The sequence below is a fragment of the Piliocolobus tephrosceles genome, chromosome 20 (genome assembly GCF_002776525.5).
Source record: "Piliocolobus tephrosceles isolate RC106 chromosome 20, ASM277652v3, whole genome shotgun sequence".
NCBI lineage: Eukaryota > Metazoa > Chordata > Mammalia > Primates > Cercopithecidae > Piliocolobus > Piliocolobus tephrosceles.
The window spans coordinates 14,430,040-14,441,073 of NC_045453.1; the positions used below are offsets into that span (position 1 = coordinate 14,430,040).

At 42.5% G+C, this 11,034-nt stretch overlaps 1 protein-coding gene across 1 annotated transcript in view; it reads right to left on the reverse strand.

The window, feature by feature from the left end:
* The window catches only part of CHD6 (chromodomain helicase DNA binding protein 6), a 211,496-nt gene extending 201,438 nt beyond the window's left edge, over positions 1–10,058 (reverse strand). The window contains exon 1 of the mRNA XM_023227895.2: positions 9,906–10,058. The gene's annotated coding sequence lies outside the window, so the exon portion shown is untranslated. The remainder of the gene's footprint in view (positions 1–9,905) is intronic.
* Positions 10,059–11,034: the final 976 nt, after the last annotated feature.

The following is an 11,034-nucleotide window of genomic DNA, read 5'->3' on the forward strand; positions in this document are numbered from 1 at the left end:
ACAGTAAGCACTCAGTGATTGACAGCTATTGTGATCATGATTATTGAGAGATCTGGGGAAAAAATCTATCCTAGTAACCCTAAGTCATTTATAAAGCACACGTGAAAAAAATCTTACGCACATCATTTACAAATAAAGCAAAGGTTAATTTACAAGCATTTTACTGTGATAAAAGGGAGGGATATGCTGAAAAGTTTCCATTAAGCAAAAAAATAGTAAACAAGATTTACCAAAATAGTACAAGCATTTCACCATGATATGAGAGAGGGACATGCCAAAACGTTTCTAGTAAAGAAGAGCTATTAAAATACCCATTCTTACTAATTTAAGACATGTAATATTTCATTGATAGTATCTTTATTATTTTAGAGAACATTAAAAAAATTACGGAGCCTTTCACACGTTCACTCCTAATCTCAGAGCACGCCTGTCCCATATTTCCCCCATGAAATTCTAAAGGAAATTCTCCTATGTGGGTTTTCAGGACCCTAATCCTTGGAGGTTAAGGGAAAAGTCCTATACAGCAAAATGAGAACTGAATTCTAATCAAGGCTTGACTGCAGATTAGCTCTGTGACCTCATAAACATTTACATGACTAGGACCCCATTCCATTATGCGTAATGAAAATGGATAGATGTCTTCAGAGGTACCTTCTAACTCTACTCTTCTGCAATCCTGACAAACTAGAAAGAAGCTTTGCTTTCTTTTCAGAGAATCTAGTAATGATGGTGACCTGTGTAAGACCTGGTAACAGTTAAATCTGCCACAACCACACTCATAAGGGCAAAAACAAAGCTTAGTTCAAGAGTAAATACGCAACACAGTCAAGAACATGCAGGGAGAGATCTGCTACATGAAAAGGTGCAGACACAAAGTGCAGATAAAAATGGACAGAGTATGGTTATTTTGTGTGTAGCTTATGAAATCACAATATTTTAGTAACATCTCACACAGCATGCCAAGGACAAGTGGCAGTGATGGGAACAAACCTAAAGCAAGGAACCTCCAAACCTTTTAAGCTTAGGATCTGTCCAACTATCATATCTAAATTCCAACACACTGGGCTTTCCAATTCTTTAAAACCCTATGGCAAGAATTCAAATACATGCTCAGAGAGCTGGGCACAGTGGCAAGTCTGTAGTCCCAGCTACTCAGGAGGCTGAGGCAGGACGATCACTTGAGCCCATGAGTCTAGCCTGGGCAACATAAGAGACCCAGTTTCTATAAAAAAAAAAAAAAAAAAAAAACAAAAAACAAAAAACAAAAAAAAACAAAATACATGCCCAGAGATCTAGAACTTGACATCCTTACAAGAAAGTCAGACAAAAAAGCTCAAAGCAGCAAGTTACAAAATGTTAAGCTCCCTAATCAGTGACACTTGTGTCAAACAGAAGCACCTGCCCAGACAACCTACCACCAGTCCCTGTTCTGTGAGTATACAACCACCCTTACAACGGAAATTAATGAGAAAACAGTGCTGATCTGTAATGAACACCAACGAGAGACTACACAGCATTAACTCACGCCATAAACAAAACAGACACTGCTGCATTATAAATTTTGCTATGCCGGCAGCCCTATCCATGATTTTTAAGGAACCTTCCAATTCTAATGTTCTATGAGTCTATAAACCACATGGGACATCCATTACTGTCTCTCTTGCTTCAAGAGTCACTGCCTAAATGACTAACAATTTCCTGCTTGAAAATCTAAAACCTAGTAAATATATCTAATAAAACTGTTGTATGATTAGACTCACTTTGTTATGACTGGACAGCATATTTTAAGCTACAAGTCTACATGTGGATCTGTGTTTACTTTTTTTTTTTTTTTTGAGATGGAGTCTCACTCTGTTGCCAAGGCTGGAGGGCAATGGCACGACCTTGGCTCACTGCAACCTCCGCCTCCCAGGTTCAAGCGATTCTCCTGCCTCAGCCTCCCAAGTAGCTGGGATTACAGGCATCTGCCACGATGCCTGGCTAATTTTTGTATTTTTAGTAGAGTCAGGATTTCACCATGTTGGCCAGGCTGGTCTCGAACTCCTGACATCAAGTGATCTGCCCACCTCACCTACCAAAGTGTTGGGATTACAGGCATGAGCCACTGGTGCCCAGCCTGTGCTTACTTCTACAGTAATTTCCTTCTTCTTGTCAATCACAACATAATTTCCAATTTTGCAATAGATTTCGATCAATATACTAGAATCAATCTTATCACTGATTTTTAGGAGTTTAAAACTTGTATTCCGCCTTTACAAGTATATGGGGAGAGGAGATGCAGAAGAATGTGCAACCCCGAATGAACCAAAGAAACTGCTTCTATTAACAAATCAATTTTTAAAATACATTGGAAAGGGAACAGAGAATAAGACCCAGTCTTTCAAGGCAGGCTTGGTAAATGTTATTTTGAAAAAACAAGATTCTCTTTATAAAGTTAAGATAAACCTGATATACTTTGTATGGTAAAAATATCCATTACTGGTCTAAAGTAATGGGAACCCCTATAGCCAGTAGTTTTTATTGAGAACAGGAGAACTACAGTGTTACACTTAAAAGCTGCCTATCTTCAATCTTAGTATGAAAGAAAAAAGCTTAAAAAGTCATGCTGAAAGACATCATGCATGTTAGTCATAGACAGGAAGGGTCATAAGGCCCTGCTGAAACAGCTACCTTGATTTTTGTAAAGCCTTACAAGACACATCTATATTTATTCTCTCATCTTACTATTTTCTGAACATTCAAATCAACTTTCAGATAAAAATAAACAGACTAATATAAATAGGTAAATAACTGTCAAATTTTATTATACGGTTTGCTTAGACTCGTTTTAGGTTAAAAGACAATCTTGTTTCCTAGTATATTTTCCTTCACAGACACAGAAAAAAATCCACCTTTGCTCCAAAGAGGGTAGAGATGCTAAAGGGTCTAGAGCTGTGCTGTTCAGTACTGGTACCACTGGCCATGTGTGGCTATTTAAATTTAAGCTAATATTAAATAAAATTTAAAATTCTCATCCTCAGTCATACTAGCCACATCTTAAGGGCTTGAAAACTATCAGTGGCTAGTAGTTCCCATGCAGATACTGGACACCTCCATCGTAACAGGAAGTTCTACTGAACAGTGCTGATCTAGAACAATGGTTCTCAAATTTCAATGTGCACAAAATCATCAGCACGTTAAAACACAGACTCCTGGGAACCCCAGGTGGTCTATTTCAGTAGGTCTGGAATGGGGCCCCAAAACTTGCATTTCTTTTTTTTTTTTTTGAGACAGAGTCTCACTCTGTCACCCGGGTTGGAGTGCAATGGCGTGATCTCAGTTCACTGCATCTCAGTTCACTGCAACCTCTGCCTCCAGAGTCCAAGCGATTCTCCTGCCTCAGCCTCCGGTGTAGCTGGGATTACAAGTGCGCGCCACCATGCCCGGCTAATTTTTGTATTTTTAGTAGAGACAGGGTTTCACAATGTTGGCCAGGCTGGTGTTGAATTCCTGACCTCAGGTGATCCACCTGCCTCGACCTCCCGAAGTGCTGGGATTACAGGCATGAGCCACCACACCCGGCAAAACTTGGATTTCTAACACGCTCCAAGGTAATGCTGAAGTTTCCCAACACTATGATTAGTGAAGAACTAGTTTTCGTTTTTGCTCTTTCCCAATCTACGGCCAAGACTTTCATAAAACACCAGAAAAAATGAATTTCCAGGAAAAAATAAATTAAAAAGGACTACAATTATAAACTAATTGCTTTTATTATGAGATTCAACAAACCACTTTTCTAACCATCTGCTATAAAAGCATCTACATGCTTCTTTTCAAGTTCTGCACTCACCTTGTCAGACAGGTAAGCAGTCCACAGACCTGCAGGAATCTGTAGACTACTTTTAGTAGCCTGATCCACAAGAGCTTATTTTTTTTACATTTTTACATTTATCTTTCTGGAGCTGGTCATTAATGACCTCTTTCATATCCTCTATCATTTCCTCAGTGCATTTTTACAACTCAAGGCAAAACTGTTAATTCCATTAAGCAAAATACCCCTAAATCCCTTAAGTGATATTATACCAGGTTTACTTAAAGAAGGAATCTAATGGTGTCATCACTTATAATGTGATCTGATTCTATCACGCGATCAACAATAATGATGGCTTAACTTTTTCATCCAAGCCCATAGTTTAATTTAGACTGCCAACAGTGCAAGAATTGCTAAGCCAAAATACACAATGAGCAATAATAAAGTCTCTGTGTTAAATTATGCAAAATTCTTTCCGTAAATAAAATCTATGATCTAGACTTAGCTTACCAGACATATCCTTCAAAGTATTTCTTAGAATACTGATGGTTTTTCTTGGACCCAAAGTAGAGTCCAGATATATTTCTTTACTCATATACACTTAAGGAAGGAACAAACCAAATAATCAAGTCAATGCCCTTTGCCATCTGCCTAAAGCTTAGGTATTTTCCCTAATCTAATTATTATTATCTATTATTAAACAAAATAAACTGATTTTTCTTCTATTCAACTTCTGTTCTGGCCCAACAAAAAAATCTCCAGAATAACTTCAAGTTTGACCACCTCCTAGAGTTATTCTTAGAATTTTTTTGTTACTCTAATATTGTTTTAGCAATTTGCTTGACTTATTAAGTAAATAATAAGGCTCTGAGAACTTTAATATAAAATCCTTTTTATATAGTAACACCTGGTTTTGTATGTATGTTCTCTGTAAAATTTTTAGCAGTCTAAAAATAAGCTTTTATGTTTAACCACACATTAACGAAGAACTTCACTAAAAATCAGCACTGATGGAAGTTGCAAAGCATTTCATAAAAGTCTGGGGAATATAAAAAATGGAGGGCTTCTTTTAATTATTCTTCAGTGTAAGAAAGAAAATCCCTTTTCCTCCTAACATATTGAATGAAGCAATAGCAGAATTAGTAAGTAGTAGTATTCAAAGCAAGAAAATGTCAGCCGCATTTGCCAGAGCCACCCTTCTAGTCCCATCTGCAGAGGCAGATGTGTGAAAACGAGAAGCCGAGGACCCTCTAAGAGCCCCCATGTCTCCCATTTCAACCTCTAACTCTATCAGACTGCGAGGGCAAGGGCAAGGAATGCTTCCATGTGATTGCAGGGAGGGATGAATTTCGGGGATAACCCCAGGGAATGCCTGAATGCTGCCAGAGGGATGCAGTTCTTCCCCAAGCCCAGGCCAACTGATCAAGGCTGAGATGGCAGAACTTGCTAAAGGACAAAAAAGGTCCCAAGAAGTCAGCATCCAGGCAGAAGATTTTGTTCATGCAAAGCAGTTGTTCTAGAATGACCTAAATTAATGACCCTTAGTATTTTTTTGTATGCTGGTGGAAAGGTATGGGGGTAGGGGTATAAGAGTCATGGATCCGTTTGAGAATCATAAAAAGCAATGGACTGTCCGCTTATAAAATACGCAGACACAAACAAAAATTTGCACACTATTTTGGGGAATTCACAGACCAGCCAAAGAGTCCCTAGGGGTCCACAAACTATAGGATAAAAAGCCTAAATCTTTAGGTAGGAACTAAAGATCTCTGTTACCCCAGTAGCTGGAACTTTTAACCTACAATCTTAGAATTAAAAAAAAAAAAATCCAAAACCAAAATACCTTGGTCACATAGTATATAAGAAAATCCAAAATATATTAAAAATTTAACTACTTGATAAAGAATAACATATTTGATCCATAAAGCGCGATCAGCGACTATCCCTTACAAGTATCCTTAATAAAGAGGTAAAAAAAAAAAATGGAAATCTCCCTTTACTTATTTGGAAAATTCAAATATGTATCCATCGCTTTCTACTTATGTTTGGATTCTTGTCCTGGTTATCTTACAATTCGACTTCCTAGCATCCTGAAATTTTCAAATACTGTCTTAGTATATTATTGAAACAGATAACAAAAGCACCACGGGAGTCCGTTGAAAACTTAGGTTTGTTCCTTGCTAAAATTTCTAGGTCCTTCATTATGACTATAAAGAAAAAATGTCCATCATTTAAAAAAAAAAATCCTGATTCTTCAAAATAGGAGCGATTTAAGTTATATCATATACACCCCATTACAAATTCTAAAGGTTGCAAAACAGAACAGTGATGGCAAACAACATAATGAATAAATGTAAGAGGATGCACAGAATCACTATTTACTGACTGTAAAAACCAACAAATACAGGTACTATAGGCAAAAATAAACATTTTTCTTTGGATTTTATGCAGATGATTTAGTTCAGAAACAGGGACAAGCATGGATATTTTAAAATAACTCCATTTTACTACCTTCAGGACTTTTATGGAAGTAACAGAATTTCTCATGAGGGTATCAACGCCTCCACAACATGAACCGAAGAAAAGAATATTTTGGCAAAGGAAAAAGTGACTGCATTCTCCCTCTGTACTTCATGGTTATTACTGTACCAGGGTACACCTGAACTCCTAAGTGCCCCAGGAAGACCACTCCTACGCCATGGAGACAGAGCGGGGGAAAGGGTGTCCTCACTGTATTTCAACACTCCTCTTCAGTGACAAATTCCTGAAATGGAAAAGTAAAAATGGATGCACGTGTAGAACTTAGGGAAGGTGTGTTAGTTAACTAACCTAACACCATACTACTAAAATACAACAGTATGCTTGAGCTTTTAAACAAATCTTTAGAGAGAACTATTGGTGAAAAGGACATGTCTTGGATACAGCTGATCTGGGTTCAAATTCTGGCTCTATCATTAACTACCTTTATGGCCTTTAATAAGTTACTTCATTTCTCTGAGCTGCAGCCCAGGCTCATGAAGTGGCTATGAAAGCAAAGGTATTTTTCCCAACTCTGTAGCCCCAGTATCTGGCTGAGTACTGGACAAACACCAGATATTCAATCAATGCTAGTTCTTTTTGCTCCACTCACAAGTATGTCACATTCCATTGCAAAAAAAAAAAAAAAAGTTCTCTAGGGAAGAGATATCTCAGCCCTAGCTATCATTTTATGTATTTCAAAGAGTTTTCAATATAATAGCCTGGTATAGGAGAAGGCAGGCAATCCTATGGAATTCACTCCACCTCTCACTAGAATTAAACTAAAGCTCTGCATGAGCAATGAAGTATAAGAGAATCATTAAATATGTATTAAAAACAAAACGATTTCAAGCCGCCTTACACCAGGCAGGGAAAGGGAAAGGAGGGAGGGAGAGTACAGCCTCCTCAGTTGATATGGATATACTATCACTGTCCTATACCAAAGACATTTTTGCAGGTAGAATCTTTGAATCCTTAAACTTGTTCAAAGAGATTCAGAACATGGGTGGTCCGTGAGTGATCTCATTTAGTAATTACCAATTAAAGTCTTTCCATGAAAGGTGAAAAACATAGGCACCTACAGGGAGAATCAAGCCTGATGTTGTGGAACCTCATGGTATAACACAGGAAGACATAACCACAAACTCTGCTTGGGGCAAAGTCATACTTCCAAGAAAACCAAAACATTTCTTTGAAACTTTTATAAACCAAGGAGCTCTCCAAGACATAGTAGCCCAAGGGCCGCCTGTTGTTTCTGACAGGTTTTCTGCAATGTTAGAGCAAAATCATAAATAAGATGTGGTTTCTAATGAGATATGATTCTGCTTCAGGTTTTCTTTGGTATTTGAAATACAAAAACAAAACTGCCAAAGGTTCTTCCAGAAATGTAGCAGTTAGTCGTATTTCTCCCACTTCACTTCTAACTTGTCTTTCAATTTCTTGTGTGGTTTGCCTCAACTAATACATTGATGAGTTCAGAGAACTTCCAACTCCACGAATAATAAATTATAAAAATTATAAAGACATAGAATATTTAAAAGTTGTAAAAATGATCATATTGAAAGAGTCTGCAGTGCTACTAAATGTAACAGAAGAGCTAAATGTGAAAAGCAAAGAAATAACTGTAGAATAAAAAACGTGACTCCAGGGAAACTGTGATACCACACTGAAACACAACTCAATTTCGCAACAGATCTAGATTTACTTCGCCCATGGCCAGACTACACCAAGAACAGTACTGTAGTTTGGTTACCAGTAGAGAGACTCCAAAGCTAACAAAAAGGTGGGGAAAGATGTGTGCAGGCTAGCTTTTAGTCGCCCACTAATCAAGAAAAAAAGTTTAAATTCAAAAGAACTTATAATTCACCTATGAAATCTGCCCTGGAACAAAAAGAACTCCAAAATTAATACTCTTACCACTCCGCATTTTCCCAAGGCCTTTGGTTATAATGATGCATTGCTTATAAGAAACCACCTGCTCTGTTTGGCATAAATCATGTTACTTGAGGATTCATGCCTAATCATTTTATCATACACAGATCTCAAATTTTCTTTCTGTTGCCAGAGAGCCATAAAGTTCACAAAAACTCTCTCTCTGAGGTTGCCAACCTGATTTTCCAATTTGGCTTACAGTCAAACTCGACTGTGCCATGAAATCAATGGGACAGACCCCCAATAAGTCACACAGCTCACATCAGCCTAGGGAGCAAAACCAAGTGGTCTGCCCCAGTTTTTTTCCCCAAACGCCACAAACATATTTTCACAAAGTACATCGAAATTGGGGGCCCACTGGGATGGTACTCTTACATACCATCTGGGAAACCATAATCAAATCTCGGGCAATATTTCAGACATCCTGAAAACTGTAAATATTTAAAATGTGTATTTTCTGTGTTCGTGGATCTGCCACCAGAAACGAGGAGTTTTCAGGGTGTGGGAAATAAGGCACACAGTCCCAGAGAGATGCTCAGAGATGCCAAGGATTCACCAGAAACCTTGGCCAGATTACTAATGCTCCATAAACCCTAATTTGGAGAACAGGGGCCTACAAGATCAAAATTGAATTATACTGCCTTATTAGATCCCACACGACTGAAACCATAGTCACATTAGTCATAACTGGAACTAGGAATACTTTATGTACACAAATATAAAGTGCCTGCTTATGCATTTTTAATTGTGTCAAATAAAACTGAAGCTGCAAACTAACTCAAATTTCAATTATCTCACTAGTGAGGGGATTTCCTAATAACGCTTTTTAAAAAAACCCAACTAGCTGCCAACCCTCTGCACATCCGACAGGCATGTCCCTGGAAATCTGGGCGCAACGGACTCCGTTACTTCTCAACAGTGAAGAAAATAAATACCTTGAAGAGGACAGACAGATCTTTTTTTAAAGCTCAAACATGCAATCTAATAATGCACAAAACTTGGCAGCGGGGTTGCAGGACCCCTCCAGGGCTCCAATTTTCGGGGCGAGTGCGCGCTAGTGCGTAAGAAGGGGGCGGAGGGGGTGCGAGATCCCAGGCCGCGCCGGGGCCCCCGCCCCCTCCCGGAGCAGCAACCTGGCACCAGCCCACCCTCCTCCACCCCTGCAAACAGACGCAGGACGCGAATAGAGCAACTTCTCCGCGGGGGCGGCGGCGGGAATAGCGGTCACCCCCGCCCCAGCGCGGCCGGGCCCGGGGGTCCCACCGCGCCCGCCCCGGGGGGGCCTTTGCACGCCCCGCCCCCGCCCGCCAGGCCCGCGGCCGGGGTCCGCCCGGACCCCCGCCCCTGCGCGCGGCCCGCAGCAGCGCACTCCCAAGGACGGCCGCCCGACCCAAGCGAAAGCGGGAGCGGGAGCAGGAGCCTGGCGCGACAGAGGCCGCCCCTCTCCCCAGGCCGCAGGCCGCCGCCTGCCCTCCGCCAGGCCGCCCGCCCGCCGGCCCCGCTCGGACCCCAGCCCGGCCGGGCCTGGACGCCGCCGCAGCCCCTCATCCCGGCTCCATTCATAGGGGCACCCTAGCCCAGCCGGCGGGGCGGGGCCGGGGACCCGCGGACAAGGCCGGTCCGCCGAGGCCAGGAAGGAAAATAAAAAGTTAAGAGAAGAACTTACCTAAAATGGCTCCTGCAGCAGCCAAAATACAAACAGCTATTATTTGGTGAAGTTTAGCTCAGACACCCTGCAAGGACACCCTAACCCATATCGGGCCCGCCTTCCCTGTCGCGCCATTGGGCTTCGTCGGTCCAAAACACAGAACCATTGGTCCTGCCGGCTGCCGCTCAGGCAGAAGCCCATTTCAAGCTTGCTTGCAGGGGCGAGTGATGGGCTCGCTCCATTGTGCTCGTATTTGCATGGATGTGATCGCGGCCTTGATTGGCCGGCGCTGAGACCGCCCCGCCCCCTGCCTCGTGCCCCCCGTCTTGGAGACGCCGCTGCGCGCGGCCCCGCCCCCCCGGGACTAGCGGCGGGGCTACGGGGGCGGGGCGGGGCCGGGGTCCCGCGGGCCGAGGGGGCGGGGCGGGGTCTTGCACGCCACGGATCGCAGGCAGGGGGCGGGGATCTGGGGCGCGCGCGGGGGCCGGCGGGGTTTCAGCCCGCAGGTGGAGGTCTCTCAGGTAGCTGGCTAGCTCTCTTGAAGACCCGGGGCTGGCGTCTCCGGGGATGGAAGAGGATGTGGCTGGGGTCCCGCGACACAGCGGTTCCGCAGGGGCCGAGGTCATGCTGGCAAATGCTAGGAGAGGCGAGGGACCCGCAGGTCAGGAAAAGAAGATCCTGAGTGGCCAAGGGAACAGAGGAGCAGCCTCCAGCCGCGTCTCCTGCCGCTCAGCCCGGTTCCCTGGCACTCCTGGCTCCTGACGGGCTTCTTCCCAAGGCCCCGTGCACCCGGGAGTTTTCCAGCCCCGCGGACCCTGCAGCGCCTTGGCTAGATCTCCGTGAAATCAGGTGTCGAGCTATGGTACATTTATTTTCGGGCCTGTCGCCCCTGCCATCCTTGTAGCATCCTCAAGGACAGGGCCTAGTGTTTGGCAGAGATTCAACTAATTGTTACACTCTCGAATTCATTCGTTAGCAGCTAATCTTTGAGTGCCCACAAATTCCAGACATTGATATAAAACGGGATATTGCAGTCAACAAGACAAAGCCCCTGCTTTCATGGAGTAGGCGAAAGACAAAATACAAGGGGCAGGTAGTGATAAATGCTGTAAAGAAAATAGATGGCAGAAAGGAGGGAAATTAGACC